Source organism: Pinus tabuliformis, chromosome 1_2 (assembly GCF_031772625.1).
Source record: "Pinus tabuliformis cultivar Carrire ecotype Pingquan chromosome 1_2, CPIR1, whole genome shotgun sequence".
NCBI classification, from domain to species: Eukaryota; Viridiplantae; Streptophyta; class Pinopsida; order Pinales; family Pinaceae; genus Pinus; species Pinus tabuliformis.
The window spans coordinates 887366737-887394586 of record NC_142298.1 but is presented as its reverse complement, the minus strand read 5'-3'; positions in this window follow the sequence as shown (position 1 = coordinate 887394586).

Genomic DNA, 27850 nt, shown 5'->3' with positions numbered 1-27850 from the left:
TGTAAGAATTAATCCTAAAAACGCGTCCTAAATCTTAGGAATTTGTGAAAGCTAAGGAAAATTTCTTGTTGGTATCTTTGACTAAGGCACATGTCAAAGAAGGAATTTTCTTACTACTATTTTCAATAGGAAGAATATATGAACTCTTTCCTAATAATTTGATGCAGTTCAGAGAAAAAACATGTAGGTGTGCATGCATGTCTATCAATGACAAACCTGTTTCCCTATCAAGTGCTAAAGATTCCATATATTAAAATCATTAATAGTAATTAATTGTTATATAATGTTTCAATATGCTTTTCCAAAATCAGTTTAATAGCAAACCCAAAGTCTAATTGATATACAAATGAAGCATTTCCAATAACAAGCACCATAACACCATTTCCCTCATGAAGCTTAACATACAAACATCTCTATTTTTCTTACTACACTTATAGTGCTAGAGAAGGATATGCATACATACAAAAGTTAAACACATTTGATCAATGTTACATACAACTTATTCGTTTAATGCTCGAGCATGTTTTCGAAGATGCTCCAAATGCTACAAAAATACTATAAATAATAACATACAATTATTGTTGCTTTCGTTACAACATAGAAAGGAGAATTACATAAATCACAAAAAAAAGTGACATAGTTTCAAAATTTAGTGAATAATAATCAATATCAAACATTCGTCATGAACAATGAATATCACAAAAAACAATAATATTTAAGAAGACATAGAAGTGTTGAATACTTCATTGTGGTATAGAAATATGTTTATCCTGGAGATATAGATTTCACATTCAGCGATGATATGCAATATAAGATGCAAAAGAATGTAATTTCTCTATGGAGAAGGAAATCTTTATCTCTGATGGGTTTTTGGATTGGTTTCCAGAATGAAAATCAACTATTCAACTATGAAATCCATAGAAAAATGTAACAATTACATATAGCATAACATAATATATCACCCGCACTACTGTTACAATTTTCTTCTTTTAAATCTAAGCATAGTGTATGCATAACATTACAAAATCAAGGAGTAGGAAGAAAGAAAATATTTTTTGGTCATTTTTAAACTTAGCAGATGAAGATATTGTTGCAGATGTAAAAGATTTTGGCCTTGAAACGAGATTGAAATTAATAGAAAAAACCTAACTATTTCTTTTAAAAGAAAAAACATTACAAACTCAAGAATTGGAATAGGATTATTATAAGTTCTTATGTCATTTTCTTTTCAATGGGATACATATAGAAAGAGTGAAATTAGCAACAAAGAGAAAACTAATTAGGAAAATATTCTCCTTTAGATCGTTGTCGTCAGATGAAAGTTGACATGTAATCTGCAATAAAACATTGGTTCATGTTGTCTCTCAATCTTGATGGATATGAAGTATGAAGCATGAACTATTAAGAGCACACTACATACTAGTACCAGAACAAGAATCACTTGTGTTTGAACATTAACGATGCCTTTGTTTATTTTTAGAACTCATCATTTCACCAATTCTAACCAAAACTTGATGTTGCAATGGTTATTACCGAACCTTAAGAGAACTTTGAGATGAATAAACTCTTTTTTATAGAAATAAGATGAGAAGATCATACTGTAACACTCATCCCAAGTTTTTGATGCCCATTTTTATATCGTTAATCACCTGGGTGATGTTCGTTATAAAAAACAATGGCCATGAAAATTTAGGAAACAAGTCAACATTTTAAGAAAATTGTCATTGGATGTGCAAGAAAAAGAATTAGTTATTACTTTCTTGCACCAATTAATTTGAAGTTATTACTTTCTTGTACCAACTTCAGTTTCAACTCTACCTTTGGATCACAAACATTGCTAAATTCACGCAAGTATATTTATTCAAGTCAATATTTTTTTAATTACTTGGACTGCACATAATTATGACTTTTGCAGGGTTTCTGCTTTCATTTACTTCATTAAAATGTTGATTTGCTATAGGAAAACCATTTATTGGAAATTTTATTCTCACTCTAACCTAGAGGTACTCCACGAGAACGGAAAAGGATGAATAGCCATTTATTTTTTCATCAAATAGTGCATCTAGTGTGTTAGCGCTGGAATCTGCCTTAGGCTGAGGGAAGGCGAGATTCAAGGCCACATCAAACCAAGCTCAGCCTCGTAGCTAGCCCTACGAGGACATGAGAGGGCTCTCTCCGGGTCTATCTCGGCAAAAGGTCTTCAAAGGAGCTGAGATGACTTATAATGGATATTGATTTTAGGCTAGTAAATGGATAGGTAGGTTTGATTTAAAATTTTTTGGGGTTTTGTTGGAGAAAAGGGAAAAAATAAATTTGGGCTCGGGGATGAGACCAGATCTTTGCAGATTTCGAGTTGGGGCAAGGTAGGTAGTAGCTTTAATGATTTTTGATCATATGTATGGATGGATCAGAATAACAAGGAGCTGAAAACGACAAGGGGAAACAGGGATCCTCTCCAGACTGGTGAAAACATATAAAACTAAACAAATTTAAAGGCAGAGCATTGAAATCAATGGATTCAACCTCACTTACTCATTCATTTAGTTTCAGAAGAAAAAGAAGGGAATGGCATACATTTAAACATTAAATAACTTACAAATAACTGAGAGAAAACAGCATCAAAACTGAAAACCACATGAATCCCAACAGGTGCTGCAAAACCTCTGATCTCTCCTTAGCCAAAATGCAGAAGATATGTACAATAGTGTGCCAAAACATGCCCAACAGTCCAACCCTTGCTACTGACCGAAAATCTACATAATATAGACCATGCCAACCTATCTCCTAGCCTCTAGGGGTCGAGCTCCTCCTTCTAGAAGCAGTTTGAACTAATTCCAAACATAGAGCTGAAAACTAGGCATCCAAACAACTTGCCTCTAAAAGAAGGGAAACTCATTCATTACATCAAAATTTTTGCTATTTTGTGAATGAATCATCTAGAATAAGTAAATAAGTGCCAAAGTTACATCATATACATCAAGAGGTGAAACTAGTGAAAACTAGCCGAATTCCTGAGCTGGAGGATGAAAATTTGACCAAAAACCTCTATGCGTAGCGTGCCTAAGCTCTATGCGTAGCGCGCTTTTCAGCCTATTTTTGGGGCACTTCTTGACATCCAAATCAAGATCCCAATAGCTGGTTGGAAAGCTCTAGATGTCTGCTATCCAGCCCAAGTGGAATTTCCCAATTTGGAGCTCATTTTCCCTTTCAAAATTTCATTCTCCCACAAGTACTTCCTGTTGGTGCAAAAGGTGGCAGAAAGGTGATTTTCATGGTGTTTTTGACCCTTTTGATCATCCAGAACTTGATGAAACGCCTTGGCCATACTAGAGCATGCATAACTTACCATGAAAAATCTAAAACTATAAAATTTTCCTCCAGCAAGTGTCCCAATCATAAGCGAGCGCGTCGACGCGCTACATGTTGGGCTGAAAAATCTATTTTGCAAGCCAAAAATTACAAAATGACAAAAATTTCTCCGAATTTTCTCAAATTCGGAGTGAAGACCCTCCATCATGTATCATGCCTAGCCACCAAAGCCTCAGACAAAATCCGGAATCTATCCTCCCTTTTTCGACATTTTAGTGTCCTTCTGGTGCATGCAGTTTCAGTTGTAAAGTCACTGTCTATTCGCCTTCATGGTGTTTCAAAGTCTGTTTGGCTTTCAATCAGATGAAGAATGAGAGTTTGGCACAATTTCCAAATGTGTCACATGTGTATCAAAGTATCATAGGAAAGCCACAATGAGAATAGTTTTGTCAAATGAGTTTGCATGAAAAAACAGTCATTGCTTTGATTATGAAGGGATTTGACAAGTGTGTAGAAAAGAGGTGGAAATGACAATGGCCATAACAATGATAGTAGGGATGTAATGGAAAAATGAGAGTGTGAGGCTAAGGTTAATAATGAGCATGGACACCGCTGAAAATAGATGACACAGGCATATATTAACCCACACGGTCCCTAAGAAGTTTTTGGCTTCATTTGCTTCAAACCCTAAGAAGTGAATTTGGAAATCAACATAGGGTTTTACATTTCACACTTTTTTCTCCACATTTAACACACCATAACCATGTCTAAAATTCACTGAACAATCATAAAGGACCTACTTGCAAACAGTTGGAGGTGATTTGGCGTGAATCCGGACGAAGGAGCAAAAATTTTTGGCTCTGAATTTGTATGCGTAGCACGCTTACCCAATGCGTAGTGCACTCCCAATGCATAGCGCGCATGTAATTTTGCATAGGCCGGTGAAGCCCAGTGCGTAGCACGCGCCCAATGCGTAGCGCGCCTTCTCTGTGCGTAGCGCGCACTTCCCCTTCAACTCCACAACCTTGAAACTCTTCCACTTTGTCTTCAACACTCTATTTTGGTCTTGCTTTGGGAAATTTGTGAAAATGATTTATTTTCCATGCTTTATATGGATTGCAAAATATATCATATAAATATCTCATTAAACCATAACCCACTTTTATAATGTTTGGCTTTTGGCACTTTACAATTTTATGCAGTTTTGTCTTTGGCTTTTCACTCTTTTTCTGAATCTTGGACTGATGAAATGTTTTGATTTTTTGCAGAGGTTTTTGAATTTGGCTTTGGAAAACATGAGGGGCTTGCTGTGAAACTTCTTATGGTGAAACAAATACATCAATATTACAAAAACTAAATTTGACAGTTTCCAATTCAAAACAGAGTTTTGAACTAAAAATGTCTTCAAATGTTTTTGGGACTAAAAATATAGAAAGGGAAACTTTCGAAACCAACCTCATGGCCTACGAGCTTTTATCACATGTATCCAAAGACTTGAAACCCTAGACTCTAGGACTAAAGACTCTTTTTAACGAAAATAATCATTTGTGACCACGATGACGTGACCTGAACTTCAGTGATTTTTGAGGAATTTTAATTAGCCCTGCAGGTACAAGCATGAGGAAAGACAAGACAACTAGACCCTCTCGTTAGTCAATGGCATGCCCCTAGCGAAATGAAATGAAGTGGAATGAGCGAGACACCTTAGAATGATATGCAAAAAAGCGAACAGATCTCTGACAGAGGGCTGTAAGGACCGACTCTAACATAGTGCTTAACTATTGTAGAACTGATCATTAACTGTTGTAGTAGATCTGACTGCTAATAATATTGATAATTTGCATCAACATATTATTATACTCAGGTCTGAAGCAAAGACAACAAGACAGCTTATCTATTGTGCACACAAAAATAGATTTTTAAAACATTTCCCCTCAGACACTAAAGCTTTACAAAATACTATGAAGAATATATAAGGTCTACTAGTTGTCCTTGACAGGCTAGTAGGAATGCTCCAAGAAGTTCATGCTCAATGATAAATCCTACCAAAAAAAACCTTGAAGCATAGAAAGATTTGATAAAAGGAACCATATGAAATCCAATGAAGTTGGAATGACTCTCAAACATCTTGAATGACTCTCAAACATCTTGGAACCATTACTGGTCATGTTACGAATTTAATTAAAAAAATTATTTTAAGAATTTAACATTACCATTAAGTACATGGTGTTAGTAGGGTCCTAGGGGTGAATATGAGATTTCATTGCTTATAGAATATTGTTTCTAGGAAAAATTTAGGGGATGCCTAGAGGCCCTCGTTTTTGATGGGGGATGTCCACAAGCACCCCTTTTGAGGAAACACATCCACCACATTGAGAAAACATTTCCTCTTTGTTTCCCCACATTTCCCAAAAGGGGGACCTTGAGAAATGTTTCCCCAAGCATCCACTTGTCCTCGAAGCCATGGAAACAAGGGGGGCACACATCCCACCTCGAGGACGTATCTCTATGGAACACTGTAAATTTCTTAAAACACACTTCAAACATCAATGTTATGCATGAGGTTAATTCTATACTATCTTGAGGAAAAGTAAAAGGCTTGTGTTAGATCTAGTAGTCAAAAGAGAATATATTCTATTGCTAGTCTATTTTAGGGATTTCTCGAGCTTTGGGGCCCTGGGTTCCAATCATATGAAAACACCTTTCATGACCTTGTGGTAGACATACAAGAAGAAGAAGCCCCCATCCCCCTTGAAGATGAAAACAATATCACTAAAAAGGACCCTTCAAATTCACAAGATTAGTTCTTAATGGACCCACGTTGACCCACATTAAACCCCATCCTCATCAAAGAAAAAGTATGTGTTGATTTATTTTTCGTAGATTATTTGAAAGAGTTGCATGGAAACAAGGAGCATGATAATAATTTTCACCATTGTGAGGAGGCTAGTCACTATTTCCTACATGACAAAGTGATCAACAGAGGAAATGAAGAAATTTTTAATATTTCTACCAATTATGCAATCCATATGTAGTTCTAGTCATGTAGAAACCATGTTTCTATCCCAAAGCATCAACTATATGAAAAGTATGATGAATATCATGCTTCCTTTGCTGATAATTTAAATCCTAAAAACCTTTTGAGGTCACAGAAATATAGTTCAATCACACTAATCCCATTTTTAAAGACAGTGAAAGTAAGAGAGTTGTAGAATTGTAATATACTTGGCACCTCAACATTTCATTTTGAGTTTGAGTAGAGTAGTAATGTAAACCCCACATTTCACTTTGATATTAATCATGGTTGTGTAAAAAATAAATGGAAGTAATCATGGTTTCCTAGAGTTTGAGGTCAATAAACTCAAAATGTTTTTCAAATCCAGCAAAGTAATAATGTGACCCTCATGAATATCTGAGTGAGGAAACAATTAATTTTATAGTTCAATCCTCAAAGAGCCTATGATCTCAATTTATTCTGTAAGCCTTATGGGATAGGGAAGTATCCTCCTTTTACTCTCAAGACTCATCTGAAAGACAAATTTATTGACATGTGTGATGGATATTCCTTGGTCGACAAACAAATTGTATGTTATAAACATGTAATTGTTGAAGCTTTCAGTCACACAAATCCATTTCTACCTCTAGACACTCTATTGTTGACAATAATGAAGTTGGACATACCCAGAAGATTGATGAAACATGTAATGAAAGTTGAAACCCTCGATGACATATACAACTATAATGTTGGTAATGAAAAAAAATTTAATAAAATAATTGATGAATAATACAAGCTTGACTCAATTAATTTTTTTTCTCTTTGGACCACATCAAATGAAAATATGTTTTCTTCTCCATGAACATGTGGACAATCATTCATGCACCAGATTTTTGAAAGGAAATGTAGACAACGAACCTCTAAAAAATCCACATGAAGTTAACGCTAAGGGACAATTTTGGGGCCTGCAAAAGGTGCACTCTGGAATGATCGATGATATAGGTCAAAATCACCTTGAAACTAATAATAGGACATTTTCTCAATGTGGTCATAAACAAGTTCTAGATACACACATGTAACAAAAAAAAAACAAGTTGCAAGAAATAAAAAAAATGGCTACTAGCAGGAGTAACAAGTTTGGATATGATCATCACCATTATAATATTTTTGATAGGAAATATGCTCTGTATCACATTGAAGATGTGGTTCATCTTGAGTGGAATATTTTCTTGCATCATTACATTATTTTCATTGCTACGACTGAAAGGGATGATGTCAAGTTGAATATTTAACTAAACCATGTTGGAACCAAACATCCATTTGTTTACATCTATAGGCTTGTTGAGCACCATGCCAATATATCTAAAGGATAACATTCTGATGTGCAATCTAGTGCGAGAAGCCCTGTATGATCAGGTGCTTGGTATTTAGCTCAAAAATCAAAGTTCTCAGAAATAATCCAAACCTAAATGACTGCATCTGTCTCGGTGAAATGATCCCAACGCAACTTTTTTCATTGAAAACTAAGTTCGTATGAGGAAGATATCACATTTTTTCTGCCTTGCCAAATAGTGGAATTTAAAAAAAAATGTACAGTTACTGCACAGTCAGCAGTCCATACTGCTAACATGGTAGGTGATTGTGAAAAGTTAGTGGTGATCAATGGTCCAATTAGGCTACACCAAGTGTCACATTGAGGTTGGTTTGCATGTGTGGTGATGTGTCTCATTTTTATTGGTTAATGGAGGACCAATGAGGAGGGGACAAGTGGCAAGCCTAGAGGCTGCCACATGTCCCTCCCCAAAGGTTGGGTTATGGAACATAGTGGCAAAATTTTGGGCAGGTCAATGGAGTCGAACCCGTGACTTGCATCGAACTAACTCCAAGGTTTACAGTTATACCACTGACATAGGACTTAACCAACTATGGTCACCACATATATTTGAAATCATGACGGTTTGGAGTTTGGGGATAGGAGGGAGATAGCCCACCGTCTATCCCCCTCCCATGTCAACACATCACGTTAAACCATCAACTAACAGTTATGTAACCGTGTGGATAATCCGCCTAACCACTAGTTAAGCCACCACTAAACCATCACATGTGACCTCCTTCGCTTAAGTCGCCACCATTTATGCCAACTAACCATGCAATTAGAGTTAGTTAATCCAGATTAACTCCTAGTTAATCATGCTTATCCATAATTAACCCATAGTTTAACTTGGTGGAGAATTCGACGGTACCACAAAATTCGCACTAACTCCATTTTTTGTGGGACTAACTAGAGTTCCTCCAGTTTTAGAGGAGGTTTACTAGGGAAAACAATTTTGACCCTAATTGGAGCAAAATTTGACCAACCTTAGATTAGGAAAAGGTGTTCCTACCTAGATTGGATATTCTAAGCACATTGAAACAAGTTTTAGGAGAAGTAGAGCATTGTAAACAAAACTTTTTCCATTTTTGAGCTAATACAGAGGCCCAAGCCATGGAAGTTGGACCAAGGAGATGTAGCCTAGAGTGGTGAACTCCTTCATCAAAAAACTATGTTAAGTGTTCAAATTGATGGTTTGATGTAGTTTTAATTGTTGTTGTTCAACACTTGTTTTTCATGCTCTTTTTCTCAGGAATTTCACATAAAAATTGATAAAAATTTACTTGTTTACGTTCACAAACACCATAAGGAAACCTATGCACATCAAGAAATTGACAAGCATTTGTTTATAATTCTAAAGTTGAAATTAACATAAAAAAACTAACATTCAACAACAGATCACTATACAACTCAATCAAGAAACTAACATATTTATCAAAAATGTTAAGTGCAACTTACATGCCATGATCCCACAAATAGTTGTAGTTATAGATATGTCCCTCACTACTCTATATAAATATCCTAGAAAAAAAATGACAAATGAAATCATACCCACTCTTTTGCATGCTCTAGGGGACAGGACCAATTCTAATATAATTCAAAAAGAGACAAGAATTGACAGAGCTGATCAATGTGAAATATTCTTGAAGAGTGATCTTCATGCTACTAGAGGAATACCTAACTCACGTGATATTTTGTATCTAGTGGAATAATGGGACCAATACCCCCTCCATCATTTTGAGTTCCTTGTCCATAATGAAATAATGGAAAGAATGGAAAGTATTCTAAGCTTAAAAGGTTCATAGTTTTCATTTTTACTACATAAGTGAAGGCTGACTCAACAAGAGTTAATTATTATGCTGAAACCATATTAAAATAGATTGTTAGACAAAAAAAATTGTTCTTGTACTTAGTGTTTGACATGAGACTAAGAAATGAAATTTGGATTTTAGAAGTATTTCACATGGATCAATGCTGGCCCAAAAAATTATTAAATAGGGGTTAGTTTGGTATCACAAATGCTACTAGTACTTGAAGAAACTTGAGATTAACATTGCTAAGTTTCACACTATTTCTGGAAAAGGAGTCTCTAAGCTCATATGAGATGGTAATATTGGATAAGAACTATTGATAAATCTTAAGCCTGATGATGTTAACTGTTTGATGCTTGTGTTTGAAAATAAAAAAGGTTGTGGAAGTGTGGATGTGATCTCTCAGAAGAAACCCTAAAGCTAAGACAATGGACTCTATTCCCAAACTATTTATAGGCCTATCACTTATGGAATCAAGTGAAAAACTACTAGATGGGTTGGTTCATTAGCACTTGCAGTGACCTAGTAATGGTTATGCAAGATCATAGAATCAATATTTCTTAAAAGATAGTGTTAACACCAAAAAATTGTGCACATGTTTGCACAATCTTGAAGACACTAAAAGGCATCCATCGGAATGCACAAGTGAAGATTTTCCAGCTAAATACATCATGAAGTTTATAAAATTTACAAGGATAAAAAATTTATGTCTTCGTGGCTATTTCTTTGATAGTTGCACATGCGCAAAATATCCTTCAAAATTCACATGGTCATAAAACTAGATGGCATAGTGATTCAGACCACTCCAGACACTTGGAGCTGATTCTTTGACATGATCTCAGTCTTGGACAATCCAATTTGAGTCACCATGGAGATATGCAGCCCTCAATGTAATCATATTGTCATAGTCATGTGTGATTATCATGAATGAACCAAGAGGGGGAATATGGATTCAAAAATTATATATAAACAGGTCATGTGAGAGCAAAAATATGAGACATTGTTATGCTGTCGAAATTTCTATCAGAGAAAACCACCATTCCATTGTTCAAGCCAAAGAAGGGAAGAGCACTAACATGTTTGCCATATCACTTCTAAGAAATCCATCATCTTAGTGAGAAAAGAGGAATCCACCATTAGAGAGTCTTCATACTCCTTTGAGAGAGAGGAGAAACTTGCAAAGAGATTGAGGAAAAGAACCCCCTTGTTGATTAGTTTTTAGCACAATATCTCAAAGAATTCTCTTCAAGTTTCTTTTTGGCTTGAGGGAGCTTGGACCAAGGTATAGAGTTAACTACGCTAACCAATAAAACCCTAGATTATCGGCCCTCTCAGAAACAACCTGCATAGTGTAGGCTCCAGTCTCACTTGAGGTAGTATTGGGGGATGCCATAACCAGGTTTCTACATCCAGAGGACTATGTGATGTGTTTCTACCAATCTTAGAGCTTTATCTTAACCTTCATGAACCCTTAACCCTTAAAACCTAGAAGTTACAACAATTAACAACTAGAAGATTTATTCCCTTCACTGATTGCACAAAACATGCAAAACACCATATAAATAAACAGATCCACATGTTTGCAAATCTATTAAGTACTTTTCCTGATTAATTTCTTTCAACGGACAAAAAATACACTAAATTCAGATAGAGAATAGTGATACATAGATACACAAATAGTTATTCAAAACAAACCTTTATTATGCCTTAAATTATCAATTACAGACTTTCCAATCCTGTACACACAGTTGTAGAGGCCCATGCACTCAGCTGTGGAATTACCAATGTCTCTGCATACACAGCTACACCACCCTTCCCCTTCGCCGAAGTATAAAATAGACAAAAAGAGACTCAATTCATGCACTATTATTCTATACCATCTTCCTATGACTCTTCTATGACTTATCTTTATATTCTTCATCATTACAACACCATGGTCTGCAAACAATGGGCGGGTCTCAAAATAATTTGACTCTTAACAAACTAACGGGCTTTGACCTTCCTAAATCCCTTTTGACTCTTATCAATCTACGCTACTCGCCCTCCGCTCCTCAAAATGCAGAGACTTTACAATATTTAACAAAACTTTAAAAAAATTGACCCTGGGGACCCCATCCCATCATGCCGCCAACACAAAGTTGTGACTCATCCTAAGCCACTCTCCTGATGTTTCCCCAATAGTTTCTTGCAAATAATTGAACTCGATATTCAATGCTTGGATATCTTATGTTCTCTGCATGGCGGCCGACGGAAATTATTCAACCAGTTTTGCCATGGTTAGACCTTTGACTATGAGCCCTGTGGTTCTCTATGTTTTTTGCAGAGCCTTTAACCTGCTTTGGATGGTTTGGTACTGTTGGTTTGCCTTGTTATCCCATGGCTACGTCCTTGAGGAGATAATGGAGGCATTTTGACACAACTCATTAATCTGGGTTTGGTTGAACTTTTATTCTTGAATTCTGGTGAACCTTTATAAAGGTGCTAAGGTCTGTGTTGTGGCCCTGATATCATCAAACTGTAGATGCTTTTCAAAGATTTCTACTTCAATCATCTGCAAGTGTGAACCCTCTTATAGTGAGTTCCACATCTCCATTGTCTTCTGAAAAAATAGGCCTTGGTCCTTGACTACAACGGCGACAGTCGTCATATCTTCTTTAATAGAACCCTCATGCTACTCTCTCACTTTTGGAGAAGAAGTTGGAAGCATCTTAAGTTGAAGCTCTGAAATCTACAACTATAACTCAAACCATACCTTTCTAATTTCTTCCTTAGATGTCTTCACTGCAGCAGCCAACTTGTTAATTTTCTCTACTGAGGCCAACTCTAATTGGATTTGGAGCTCAGGGAGGTCACTGTACACTTGGGTAAGGGTTGTCTCTAGCTACTGATTTTGCTTTATTGTCTCGTTGTGGGCTTGCAAGGCTTGTGCTTTCTCTTCAAAAATTTGTTGATTGTTAGTTTCTACCTCACCCATAATCAACAATGCTCATTTCTCCCATGGTGCAACCCATACTAGGTCTAGATTTGCAGTGCTACAAGAGTTATATTTATATTTTTCCAGTACTCTGTGTGCTCCTAGTCTTCGGTTGTCTCAAATTCGAGAGATCCCCTGGTAGTGGTACTGTGTGGAGCCCCGATGTGATTTCTACTGAGCTATCTCGGTATGCTCGCCTGTACTACGCTCACCTGGATCACCCCTTTCTTGACATGGAATTCCTTCAAGCCCTATTGTACTTTGTCCAATACCTAGTGGTACTAGTCTTCAATGTGTCCCCATATAGTTTCAATGGCGAATTAGACAACATCGCCTATATCATCAAGGCTCCCCTTCGTGAGGACCAATGGTGTCACACTTGTAGACTTATCATACTTTTGCTTCTTACGAGGTCCCATGGTACTTTTGAAGCCTAAAAAGTAGTTGCTTCAACATTGGAGAAAACCACCCGGTCCGGACCTTGGTTGGCAGCTCCTTTTCTATTCGGAGTAGTGGCTCCGACTAGGGATAATGGGACCAGTTTCGCAATCTATTCAATGATTGTGCTAATGGGGTGATATGTGATGTTTTGAAGTAATATCTAAGCTAGAGATAATCTAATCTAAACTAATAATCGCATGCATTTTATCCTAATTTAAACACTATCTAGTAATAACTATGACTGGGAGTAAATTTATGTATGCGATCTACAATAATGTCTGAAAGCAATTGACAATAAAGATCATTAAATTGTGATGAGAAATGAATCCGTTTTACCAATAATCATTTTGTATAAAAAATTAGCTGAAACGACTGTGAAAGATATATCGCATAAGGAATTATTCATGTATTCAACATAAAATATAGATGGTCATCATACAGAAGTGCAATAATGGAAATCAAGATTGAAACTTTCATACATAAAAATTTGAGAAGAAATCATTGCTTGATACATAAGTAAAAAGGATTACGAGATAAAAGTACCATTTATAATACGTTCTACTCATGCGTTTCAACAATATTGATCTACTTTCGGTCCATTCAACACCATCTAAGAGTACAAAATTGCAATTTCAGTAGAAGATGCTAAATCAGACAAAATTAAATCCTGTTCCATTAATTTCACTAGAACTTCCTCAAAGAGACAGAAGTGCACGTTTTGAAGATTGTTTCTGATAAAATTCTGGACCCCTCTCTAAATGCATGAGAGGGGTTTAAATAATTAAACTATAAAACTAAAAATAGATTATTACAAAAATGGTTGAAGAGGTTTAAATGACCTGCCTCAAATTATGCAAAAATAAAATCAAAACAGAAATGATCATGGTGACTAGCTATCCTGCATTTGATCCTTCAAATAGCGAATTTCCATCATGGGCTTGAGCTGTGTTGGTTGGCTGACTTCAACTTCCAACTGTCCAATGAAAACGACATCAGTCAGTGATGGCACCATTTTCTCCATAGAAGTGGTTAGGCATCCTAGGGTCATCCATTGGATGTGAGGTTTTACCAAATGCCACCAATATGCTTCCCAGTTTAACCTGGTCGTTTTCCTCATTACTTCTTCTTTTTCTTCTGTTGCCTGTTTCCATTAGAGTTCAAGTTGTTTCGCATTAGGAAGAAAACTTGGAATGGATTTTGCCACAAGGTTGACACTATGCAAATTTTCTTTGACATTTTCTGTGACATTGTTTGCTACTGCTTCCACATCTATTGTTGCCTTTTCTACCTCTTTAAGGTGAGAATCTTAGTTTGCAAATAATATTTCTTTATGCGACTCTTCTAGTTAAGGCAAGTTTTCTTTTCTCCCGTCTTATGTATTATGCCAGGTGATGAAATGAAAAACCTTCTTAAATGTCTCATCATATTCAAGTCTTATATCTATGACTGGACTTGTCAATTTTTCGCTTGTTTCGCAATAAGAGTTAAATTGCGAAATCTTCTGGCACAATAATTATTTTTGGTGCATCAGTTGGGAGTTAAGACAGAGTTCTTCAGTAATAAACTAATAAATTTTTAGATCATCTTTGTGTAGATCAGTTATTTCCTGTATTTTTTCTTCTTTCTCTACTAAGTTAGTTTGATGTTCTATTTGCATCTTCTTGAATTCTTGTTGTAGCTTAGCTAACTGTATCTCTGCCTGCTCGTCAGATCTTGCTTGCTACAATCGTTGTTGAAGTGAGAAAATTTTATCTTCTTTTTCTTTAAGCAACATTTGCACCTCTATTGCTTTGTTGATGGTTGTTGTAGCGTAGGCACCTGAAAACTGTGACAGTATAGTAATATTGGTTGACAGGTTTCCCAGTGAGTCTTTCCAGAGAACACCCATCGGTTCATTTTCAGGGGTAATAGTAGCTGTAGAGTCAAACTTCCTTTTCTTCCTTTGTCTTTTAACTACAGCCTTATATTGTGGGCTATAAAACACATCTAGAGGGGGAAACTCCTCTATTCTCAAAACTATTTCAAAGGTCGGGGTAATAGGGATGTGTTCTACCTCTTGAGTACTCATAGTCTTCTCTGCTGTAATTTCCTGAGTTGTTTCCTATTTTGGGGTTTGCAACTCTACCATTTGTTACATTTTGTTGAGTCTTTTATTAAAATTGTCCCATTTTTCCTCTAAATCTATTACCAGGGATTTTATTGGCTATGTGGAGGTGGTATGAATTTCATCCTGCTTGCTGGCTGAAGTTTCTGCAACTATCTTCTGTGTAGACTAGGTTGTATCCTTCGCCGACTCCCTACTTCTGCTTCTCCCATTTTGTGATGACTTCTCTGATTCACTGGTAGATTTCTCCTGGGATTCTACTCCAGAATCGGTTTTAGAATTTTCTTTGGTGTCACCTTCTATACTTACACTGGGAGTAGGCTCGCTTATTGGTTCAATGAATCATTGGTCCAATGGGACCTTTGGTAACCTCCTTTCTCTATAGTTGTAAAATATTTCAAGGTATTCATGGTCAAAAAGTAATTGTGCCAAATGCTTCACCTCTATGAAGGTGTTTTTCTGCATAAACATGTCATCAAAGGCATCTTCCTCATTACTGAATACTTTTATTTTCACCATAGTGGTAAAATAGTTGACAGTGTCGAATGGGTCATATTTCCTTCCAGGGAATTTGGGTAATTGCAAAGATAACATATTATTTTCTTCTTTAAATGCATGACCTAGGTCATGTAATGTAAACACTCCACACTGTAAAGGGAATGTATGCCAGATGGCCTTTTCTGATTCCACTAATGTCTTTCTTATCCCTCCCTCACTAGTTGTTTGATAGGCTATCTCTCTAGCCATCAATTTGTCTGGAACATAGTATGGGAGGACATAGGGGGAGGTGATGCTACCAAATACCCTGATATACGTAAATGTATCCTCTCCAAAACATCTGGCCACTGGGAGAATATCTACTTTAGCTTCTTGGGAAAACCTAGGGGCATCTCGATTATAAAGCTGCTTGTGAATAGGGAGCATAACTCCATGACAAATCTTGAAAAAATGTGGTTGAAAGTTGGATTCCCATGTGTCCTTATGGTATATGTGAATGGGGATTGGATTTTGAACAATCCACTTCCATTCCATGATAGGGAATTCCAAATTGAAACAAATTGCATCCATTATGTAGGCACTCATAAAAAATGGAGGGTAAACCCTCGAAGCAACACTCCTTTTCTTTCTATACTTGATTATTGTTCTTGGTAAATTGTCAAACAAAATTTGTGCCCAAATCATTATAGTTGTGTTAATGGTTGCATCTATTAACGACAACCACTCTAGGGAGAATTTAGTACTGTTAAGTTTTCCAAATAATCTACATGGCATTGCTGCTACAAAACTATGAGGGCGACAAATAGATGCAGTAGTGTACATACCATGTTTTTCTTTCTTGATTTTGTTATTATTTGTCCAGGTCCTGGTGTAGTCCACTGGGTCCTCGTTCTCTTTGGAAAACTTCTTGACGAACTACCTGTTGTATATGACTTATGGCTCTGGTAGATGGTACATAAGCCATAGGTTGTTTGGGGTAAAATATCCCATAACCTCTTGGCTTCTTGTATTGAATTCTCTGTCTGAGATGTCAGCTTCATTAATAATCCATTTAGCCATGTTGGTATAAGGGATTATCTTCGAGTGCACGACTATGTGATGCAAAAATGACCATGCTCTCTCAAATGTGGAAGCGTATGAGGAATCACATCCATAGACTGTAACATTTGTTTCTAGAATCCTTGGTTGCTCCTCCTCCAGTATATTATACATGGCCTCCCATGTCGAGGTTCCTCCCTCTCTGTTGCATGTAGTATCCGTAAAAAGAGGAATCATTTCCAACTTCTCAGAGATGGCCGCCTTGCATTTTTTCACCATTGCTCTAAACGATTGGCTCTTTGGATTTTTCAGGAAAGTGAAGAATAAAAGCTATGAGACACACAAATATGAGAATGAACGTAGAATGAAATAATGCAGATGACTTGTAAAGGTCATAAAAGGAGTTTTATTCGAATGCACATAAGAAGATATCATACCACACTAAATGGATTTTCACACATAAATGCAATTATCTCTTACTAGATATGCACTAATGCTCCGTTATCCCTTAGCTTTAATGCTCATAACTATCTGCATCAGAAAATGGGAAGAAAGCTTCTAGGGTGGTGATCCTTTGAACTGTGATAATGGCGATAGTGCGATTTGTGAAGAAATATCAAATATCACAATATCGCATTATTCCTTTTTGATTTTCTTGCCTTCTCCCATGTTTCTGCGAGATGAAAGGTGTGAGCCACTCATTTATCATTTGAAAATGTAGCTACTTTCCAGGTTTTACGATGTAAAAGTCCCTTTTTAATGAGTGGCAGACCTAAAACATTTTCTTATGATATATTTAAGGAGTGGGTCTAGGTCTTGATCGTGTTTCGCAATATTTACAGGTGGTAAGTTTGCGGTGTTTGTTTGAATGCCTGAAATGCGATGCAGTAAATGTTATATGCCATTACGATTTCATGTCTCACATGTTTTGAGATTACCTTTTTAAGGAGGGTCCTTTATGAATGGCGACATGCGATGTGAGACTCAGCTTTTGAAGAAAAAGCTTAAGGACTTATTTTATGTGAGAAATATGATATTTTTGAGCATAGAGTCCTCTTTCAATCATTCTCTACTGGAGTTGGTGGGTTAGAGAGGTCTTTTGGTGATGCTTAATAATGTTGTATGTGGGAAGGTAAGAATTTAATAGTTCTCTAGAAAAAGGGGGGGATTTGATTGATATCTTGCTTTATTCCAAAAATAAAAGAAATTCCTAAGTGCTAAGTTTTGTTTTTGGATGGATTTTTTAAAGTGTCCCCATTTATTAATGTAATATTAGCTACTATCATTAATAAATGGTGGGTTGTTGAATAATAAAACAATTGGTGATTCACTTGGAAGAACTAGTTACCTTTGAGAGGTTTTTGAAAATTTTAAAACTTCCAAAATAAAGATAGTTTTGAAACTAAAATAAATTACATGGAATATAAGGTAACTAACACTGCTCTTTATCAATAAAACAACATCTACTTAACTATCGTTCTTTTGATTATTCTTTTCTCGTAAGAAAGTCATTTTGTCTACATTAGGCCATACTTGGTTTATTAAAGATAAAAGTAAGGAGTCTCTTCTTAGATCAGCTTTTGGTATACTCAGTCGTCCTAGGTAGGGCCTCTATTACCAGTAGGTGTTCATAGCCTCGACAGGGTTAGCTTTTAACTAGCAATGATTCAGTATCCCACTTAAATCAGAACGTAATTTTAAAGATAAGCTTGTAATTATTCCTTCAAATCTTCATCTTTTATCTCTTAAAGGACAATGCCTTGGTTTGATGACAAAAATTGACAATGCCATTGACTTGATTTGTAACTTAACTGAACAAGATGGCTCTTGATGAGACCCCTTGTCTTTTGATTAATATAATCTTAAGCCATTACCCTGTTTTGATATGCAGTATTGGTAATGTCAGTTAGTTATAATATTATGATCATGGTAAGCCGGCTCTTGATGAGACCTCTTATCCTCTAAGTTTAGGTATATTTTAGAATTTCATTCTAAAAATGAAAGCTGATAAATTGGGGAGAATCATTGGCTCCTTAAGAGCTTCTGGACGACAATTGTAGAGTTTTAAAGATGTTTTTTTGTAGTGGGACTTTGTTTTGTTATTGATACCTTTCTTGACTGATGTAAAGGAATTTATTTCTTAAAGCTGAGTTTCATAAAAAATCAGATAATATAGGCAGAAAAAAATAGTTTAAGAGTGATAGAACTTAACTATATATTTCATATGTGAATATTATTTCCATAACAATCTTTACTTACACAAGCGAAAAGTCAAAATTAAAAAGAGACTATCCTTTGTAAAACCAATAGTAAATCCTCCTCAACTCGTATTATTCTTTCTAAAAAAAAATTTAACTAAAGGCAATAATATACAGTGCACAGAAGAGATCATCTTATATGGAAAGTATTTCTTTACAACCTACCCATTAACAGGTAGAGATTCTCTCTTACCTGATAAATCTTGTAAGAGAAATGTTGATGGGCCTATCTATTCCACAATCTAAAATGGGCCAAACCACATTTGTTGGAACTTGGTATGCTTACCTCTCTCTTCGTGGGCTTTATCCCATTTCAATACTATGTCTCTGAGTTGAAAAGATTTCGAAGTTACAGAATTTGAATCAAAGGAGGCTTTGATTAACTACTGATGATGTGCACGTGTGGTTCTGGCCTTTTTCTCTTTCTTCTTCAAGCTAAAGGATTTGTAACTATCTAACCTACATGGATGAGGAAGGAGTTTCTTCAATTAATTGAACTAAGTCTGAGGAGGGAATAGCTACATTTGTTGGAAATATTGCTTCTTTACCATAGACCAAATTAAAAGGAGAAGTGCCAATGGAGGCATTCTGATTTATTCGATCTGCCCATAGAGCAAACACTAAAGAATTATGTCAGTTCTTTTAGTTTTGGTCAAGTGTTCGTTTAATAATTTTGTTGAGATTTTTGTTTGTGGATTCGTCTAACACATTTCCTTGCGGATAATAATTAGTAGAATAATTAAGCTTAAAACCCCTTTTAAGAGAAAACTTTGTCATAGCATTGTCTGAAAAATAAGATGCATAATCAAACATCAAGGCAGATGGTAGGACAAACCCTGTAATGATAAATTGATCTATAAATTCAATAATGTTTTTTGAATTGGCTACCTTGGTTGGAATTGCTTCTACGCATTTGGTGAAATAATCAATGGCTGTAAGGATATATCTATGCTATTTAGAAGAATGAGGAATGATCTCACCTATTACGTCCAATCCCCATTGTTCAAATGGTCAGCCAATGTTTACTAGATGTGATGGTAACATGGGTCTCCTCTGTCTTCCAACAGCTATTTGACAAATTTTACATTTCCTTACATAACTGTGTGCATCTTTGAATAGTGTTGGCTGGTAATAGTTGACATGTAGGATGTTATGTGCTGTACTATCCCCTCCGAAGTGACCACCAGTTGGTCTATCATGAAGTTCCTACAAAACCTTCTCTGCCTTAGATTTTTCAAGACATCTAAGTAAAACAAAATCATAATTTATTCTAAACAGCACACCATTTACAATTTGATATTGCCTAGCTTTTAATTTAAAGGCTCTTTTCTTTGTGTAATTTAGTTGGGTTGGGGCATATCCATTTCTCAAGTAAAATATGATATCAAAATATCTTGATTCAATGTCATTAAGGCTTACCTCATAGATTTGTACATCGTCACCTGAATGCTGCAACTCTGCTAGATTCGATGCTCCTAGAAACATCCTGCAAAAACCATAACCTTCTACAATTTTTGCTGGTTTGATTTCTAAGTCATATTCTTGCAGAGCTGTAACCCAGTTCACTCTCTTTTCACCTACATCCCTCTTTATTAAAATATTTCTCACTACTGGGAATGGTACTATTACATTGATGTGGGTTTTGAGGAGAAAAATCCTGAAGTGTTTTATTGATATGAAAACAACAAGTGCTTGTTTTTCAACATCTGAGTAGTTCAATTCATCTCCCTACAAATTGGAGCTAAAGAAAAAGATTGGGGCTTCAACTTTTTCTTGATTTACTTGTGTCAATATGGCTACATATGATTTCTCAGAAGCGAAGGTATATAAAATGAAATGAATCAAAAAATTCAACATTGCTAAAGATGGGGCATTTATGATTGCTTGTTTTATCAAGCTAAAAGCTTCATGTTCTGAATGTCCCCATTTAAACAGAGAATTTTTCTTTATCATGGATTGAAGAGGTAAAACAATTCTTGAGAAGTCAGGGACACATCTTTTAACAAAATTTATTTTATCTAAGAAAGATTGCATTGTTTTTTTTTTTATGCGGTAAAGGTATTTCAAAAATTTCTTTAATTGTGTTAGGGTCAATATGAATTCCTACTTTGGACACAATGAATCCAAGGAGCTTTCCTTCACTTAATGCGAAAAAAGACTTCTTGGGGTTAAGAGAAATTCCATACCTTTGGCAATGTTCAAGAATTTTCTTTAAATCCCTTAGATGATTACCACATCTTTTGGAGTATACCGTTATATCATCTAAGTAGATTACTATTAATTTGTTTACTAAACCATTGAAGGCTATATCCATTGCTCTCTGTAAAGTGGAACCGACATTGATTAGTCCAAATGCCATCTTTTGGTAAGCATAAGTGCCCCATTTTGTTCTGGATGTAGTTTTTAGCTGGTCATTTGGATGTACTAAGATTTCATTATAACCTAAGAATCCATCCAGGAAAGACATCAGTTCTAAGCCTACTACTGACTGCAAAATCTGTTCCATAGGGGGAAATGGGAAATTGTATTTTTGGAAAGCTTTACTGATGTTGCAGAAATCTATACATATCCTTATATCGTTGTTCTTTTTTTTTATTAGGACAAGATTGGAAACCCATCAAGAATGTCTAACAAGAAAAATAATTTTGGCTTTCAACCGTTTATTCAATTTAGATTTAATTTGACTTTCTAAATTAGGATGGATCTTCCTCAATTTCTGTTGAATACATCTTTCATTAGATGTCATGGGAATAGTTTGTTGAATAATAGAGCTGTCATGTGTCTTAAGATCTTCATAGTTACATGTGAAGACATTCTTGTATCTTTTCAACAAACCTATAAAGGATGCTTTTTCATCTGATGTAAGTCTCAGACCTAAATTAATATTTTTAGGTTTCAAGTCAGTCCCAAGTTTGATCAATTCAAACCTTAGAGTTGAACTCTAAAGTTTTGAATTGGTAGATCCTTTAAATCTATCTTTGAGGTCATATAAATATTCCAACTTACCTACAATTTTTTGTATAGCATTAATGACTATTTCTTGTTTAAGTTGGTTATCGTGCTAGTCTTCATCAACTATCTGGTCATCATAAGAGCCTGCTGAGGTCAAGAAATTTATGATATCTAGATCGTTGTTAAAGACTCTCCAGTTAGTGATATTATTAGGAATATAAGGCCTAAAAATTAATTCAATGGAAAATCAATCTGGGCTATAATCCTCTAGTGGGATAAGCTTGGAAACGACATTGGCTAGAAGATCAGCACTAGCATTCTGGAGTCTTGGAATATGGGAAATATTAAATGTTGTAAAGTAGAAAGTTAGGTCTTGGACAAATGACTAATAATGTTTCAAATGTCCTGACAAACAGTGTGTAGTATTTCTCACCTGTTTTATGAAAATATCTTAATCTTCGAATACTTGGAGGTATTTAACGTTAAGGCAAATTGCCTTATACAAACCTTGAACTAGTGCTTCATATTCAGAGGTATTGTTTGTGCAATCAAATTCAAGTTTGCATGCTAACATAGTCTTTTCCCCTTCTGGGCTGACTAAGATGCAACCTGGTCCTTCTCCATCATTGGATTTAGATCCATCAAAAAACAATTTCCAAAATAAAGACCTAACTATAGGTTTATCTACAAAATTTACACATTTAGAAGTGTTCACTTGGGAATAATTTTCGACTTGAGATACAACAAAGTTTTTTAAGAAAGGTGAAGTGCGAGCATGGAAATTCCCTAGAAATGATTCTACAGAATAGTTTCTGATGATATTGTTGTTATATGCGACTGGTTCATTTTCCTCTTCTAGTTTTGTTACTATGTACTTTTGATGTTTCTCGCGATCAAACCTTATTTGATTTGGCTTGCCATTATAGGGAAGCCACATGTGAGACCAATCAGTTTCAAAATAACCATGAAGTTTTTCTGACCAGTCTCTACTAAGGATTAAGCCATAGAACTCAGGAATATCAGCTACAAGTATGTCAATGACTTGGAAAAATTTGGAGTTTGATGAAAGTTTGATGGTTACTTGGTTAATTTCCCCAAAAACTTTGACTTGAGATCGATCTAACTGTACTATTCGTACAACATATTTCTAAGGCTGAACATTCAACTTTGCACAAATTGTTCTAGGCAAGATGTTAGATGAAGCTCCACAATCGGCTAAACTATTGTGTATGTTCTTATTAAAGACTTCAAAAGTAAGGAGAAATGGTGGAGTATGGGATTTGGATCTTCCCCCAATTAGAGTGATGGCGGCTGGGTCAATATTATTCAAAGAAGTGCTAGGGGGGCTTCCCATTTCTTGGGTAGCCTATGAGATCATGGCAACAGGAAGCGAGGTAGTAGGTACTACTTTGTGTTCTTTAAGAAGTAACTTCTACTAATGTTCAATTAACTAAGCTCATGAAAGGTGGTATTCACCCTATTTTTCTTCATATTATCAATAATATTAAATTTCATTTCATCAGAAACTATCAACGTTTTAGATGAAGGTGAAAGATCCAATTGAGTAGGCATAGTTTGTGTGGATTTTGGTGCAGATTTATTACCTGTTGTTTTGTCCCTAGGAGGTGGCATTGAAGCCTTCTGTTTTGAATTTGTTTGTGATACTTCAACAATTATTTTAATTTAGGTAGCGATAGGTAATGCTTCTTGTGTTTCTTCATTAGGAATGATAAAATCCCACATTCCTTGTAATTCTACCACTTCTTCATCGTCTGTTTGTTTTTCATTTGTCGAAACTTCATCCTCCTCTACATCTAATTCAGAATTTGATATAGCATTTGGAGGTTTAGGATCAGTAGGGGAATTCCTTTTAAATGGTCTAAAGGGTTTCTTAGAGGAAGTCTCTACTACCTGGTTTTTAATATCAACCATTTTGTTAGACATGGTCTTGAGGACTTTCTGTAACCCTTTAAGACCAAAAGGATCTTTTGGTGGTTTCTTCTTAGAGTCGTCCCTAAAGGTTACTTTCTTAGATTTTCATTCTTCTAATGCGTTTTTCCACAATTATTGCCTCTTTCATATTTTCAAATAAAGTTGGTTTGGCAGCTCTATCCACGAAGATAGTTGTGCCTGACGGTAGACAAGAAATATACCACTCATTTTGGACTTCATTGCTAGGCTTAGATGCTGTTGGTATCTCATTCAATAATTTATTGAAGTGAGAGTTGAAGTCCTTAATGGGTTCTTTCGGTTTGATTTTCAAATTGGAGAGATCATTGATTAGGGTAGTTGTAGATCTATCATCTCAAAATTTAGTCAAAAATTGCTCTTGGAAAGCATCCCAACTATTAATAGAACCTGATGGTAATGAAAAGTACCATGATCTTGCTACTCCCTGTAAATTATATGGGAATAATCTTACAACCACGTCTTCTTCCACTACTTCATTCAAGTTAATGGATAACATGAAATTGTTTATATGTTCCTCAGCTAATAGGCCATTATCAAGATTGAATTTGGCCAACCATTTCTATGGATGTGCTAGAAATTGATATAAAGGCCCAACCATCTTAACAGCTCTTGGGTTTTTCCATGGCCTTTGAAGATTTTGTGCCATTGCTGGTATGTGAGTAGGGGAGGGTGTAGTAGTGGTTGAAGGTGATTGGGTAGACGAAGATGAAGCTCTTGTACCTATGTGACATGATCTGTAGTGGTGAGGTGGATGATTGATCTAGTTATGGTATAGATGGAATGAATTAAGATGATGATAGAACCTCACTATGAGATTTAGATGGTTTTTTCCTAGCTTTCTTACAGCCTGGTAGAGGAAATTCAAATAAAGGAATTCTGAACTTTTCACTTTGTGCTCTAGCTAACCATTGAGATGGGCTGAACTAAGAGGTAACACTACCTCGGGATAACTCAAATTCTTCTTGAGAGAGTGAAATCCCCTGTAATTTACAAATCAAATATTGAACTTCATGGGCTTCAATGGAAGAACAATGATTTGGCTTGTTTGGGATTTCAACGAGTTGTACAATTTTCTCTCCAACTTCTCGCTTAGGATCAGAGGATTTGGAAGACTTTCGAGAAGTTCGAGGTGATGATGAGGGAATTTTACTCTTAGAATGGCCAGTTGATTTGGATTTACTTGCCATTCACATTCAATCCCTCCTTCTAGCTCCAAAATGTTGAAGCCTCATAAATCGTTGCTTCAACATGGGGGAAAACCACCCGGTCTGGACCTTGGTTGGCAGCTCCTTTTTCGTTTAGAGTAGTGGCTTCGACTGGGGATAATGGGACCAGTTTCCCAATCTATTTAATGATTGTGCTTATGGGGTGATATGAGATGTTTTGAAGTAATATATAAGCTAGAGGTAATCTAATATAAACTAAAAATCACATGCATTTTATCCTAATTTAAATACTATCTAGTAATAACTATGCTTGGGAATAAATTGATGTATGCAATCTACAATAATGTCTAAAAAAATTGATAATAAATATCATTCAATTGCGATGAGAAATGAATCTACTTTAACAATAATTGTTTTGTATAAAATGTTAGCTGAAACGATTATTAAATATATCCCGCATAAGGAATTATTCATGTATTAAACATAAAATATAGATCATCATCATACAGAAGTGCAATAATGGCAATATGGTGAAGTAAAATTATAAGTGAGGACATGAACAAATTCCTCTAGCCCGATAATGGGTCTAGCCACAATAGATACATTCTATGGAAGATTTCCTTAGGTTAGAATCAATCAAGAGGGCCTACCTCTTTTTCACTTATCCTGCTTGATGGTGTCCTCGCTTGCTCGCTCCAACAATCTCTCGCTTCCTTCTTCAAGCTCCTGAAACAAGTAAACAACAACAACATACAAACATAATAATAGACAAATTGCAATTCAACGTACTTAATGAGTCAAGAAGCATCAAGACACGAATATGTAATATTACAAAACATGTAGAAAATCAATCGATAGTTGCATATATTAATATCAAAGAGAGATTACAACCATTTGTCTTGACATTGCAGTCTTCCTCCAACAAGACCAGGTTCCCACACACTTCTGCTAGCATTCCGTGATGGATCCAAACAACAATAGTTTGAAGCCTCTTCCCTTTAGATTTCACTCCAAACCAAACACACTTCTCCCTCACACAACTAGATGGATACAACTAGTAATAGCCTGCTTGTCTAATCAAAATGTTATACTCACACTCAACCAACACTGTAACTAGCTTGTGATTGGGAAGAAGGGAGGGTTATATAGGGAATATGGATGGGAGATGTATCCTCTTCTCATGGGAGAAGGACTTATCCCTTGAGGTAGTTACATCATTATAGGGGAAAGGAAGCACAAACAGTGATCCTCAACCCCATCCGGCCAAACCATTTACTAGAATTTCGTTACGGAGCTTCTAGAGTTGGAAGCTTCAGCTCTGATTTAAAAAATTTTCCATAACAGGACTAACATGACTAGAACACAGCTCAGTCACACCAGTCGATGTGGGGAATAGTGCTAATATTTTCACATCGGTGTGGGGGAGACAAAGGTCATTAGCACCAACCTTGTAAACTGGGCAAAATAGAAATTTCAGGCGAAATGGTTTATAAGGGAAATGATCTGTTCATGAGGAGGGACATAATGGGAGTTTCTTAGCAAAGGCTAGGCATGTGAGGTTCACTATAAAGGTCCTCCAAGATCAATGAAAGGGGAGTATAGGGATAGTGATAAAATGTTGTGTAACAGATTCTCACCAAAGCATGAAGGCCGAGCCAGAGTGAGTGATGAAATAATTTATAAATCAGTACGGGGAACCATTCTTCCATTAGAAAACTTGTGAAAAAGTATAGATACATATACATAAACTAATATCTCTGTCAAATGATACATGAATTGTGGCGTGGACACAACCATCCAGAGAATGATCATATAAATGGATCTAGGTATGGGCACATCCATCCGTCAAAGAGGATCATAATGAAACTGAGGTATGGTCACAGCCATCCAATAATGAGAAGGATTACATATGAAAACCCATGGTCTGGTTGCAGGCAGCCATCTGAAAGAGACATGCATATCATCATAACCATGTCACATCACTTCGTAACCTAGACTTATGTGATTTGAGTCCAGGGTCTTGCACTCCAACACGACCTGATCAAAGTATAGATCCTAGCATGCAAATAGATGTGTTGATGTCGAACATGCTAGAAAGTCGCTTGGTTACCAGTCAATGATGTAAATTGTTAACAAGCGTGAGAGAAACCACCAATAATGACAATGGCCCTCAAGGTACTATCAGCACAATTCACATAATGTGAATACAGGATCTGGAGTCAAATACCCATGAAATCACTCAATTGAAAGCCAATGATGTGAACTTGTAATATGTTGGGTGCATATAAGGTGTCTTTTAGAACTCCTAAATGCCTCACATTAATTAACGACTTGGGTAGGTCTTTTTGTTTCAAGAGTGTATACAATATGTGCAAGTGATGAAAATCGTTATATCTATAGAGAGTAATGCTTTAAGATATCTCATTAATTTCAATACAAGAGTAAACGGATCAAACCATAAATATCAAGCTTGTAACTTCAAGGAAATTAACCTATTCAAGCACCAAAACTCAATCTTAATCAAGAGTTTCTAATTGAAATTACATCAATTGAGTTCACTGTAGTGATAACAGAGCTCTTTCAGCTGAATCTAAACTTCTGCATAAAAGTAATACACCTGATCTAACCAATAACACTCTGGCTTTCAATTAACTAGAAATGATTCTTACCTAATAACTAAATCAATCTATGACATATATAAATGAAGACAATCAATAGAAATAAGAATTAATGCAATGCATACACAAACTCAACACTAGTGAAAGTAAATCAATTGTAAAGCTATGAAACAGAGTAATTAAACTTGTAGTAATAGAAAGGTAAAAATATAAAATAGGGAACAACAATGAAATCCACTAGTGACCTGGCCCAAGCCGCCAATGATTACTGATTAATTACTTTAGAATATTGCGAATGAACAACAACACGAATTATATATTATTCATCAAATACAAATATCAT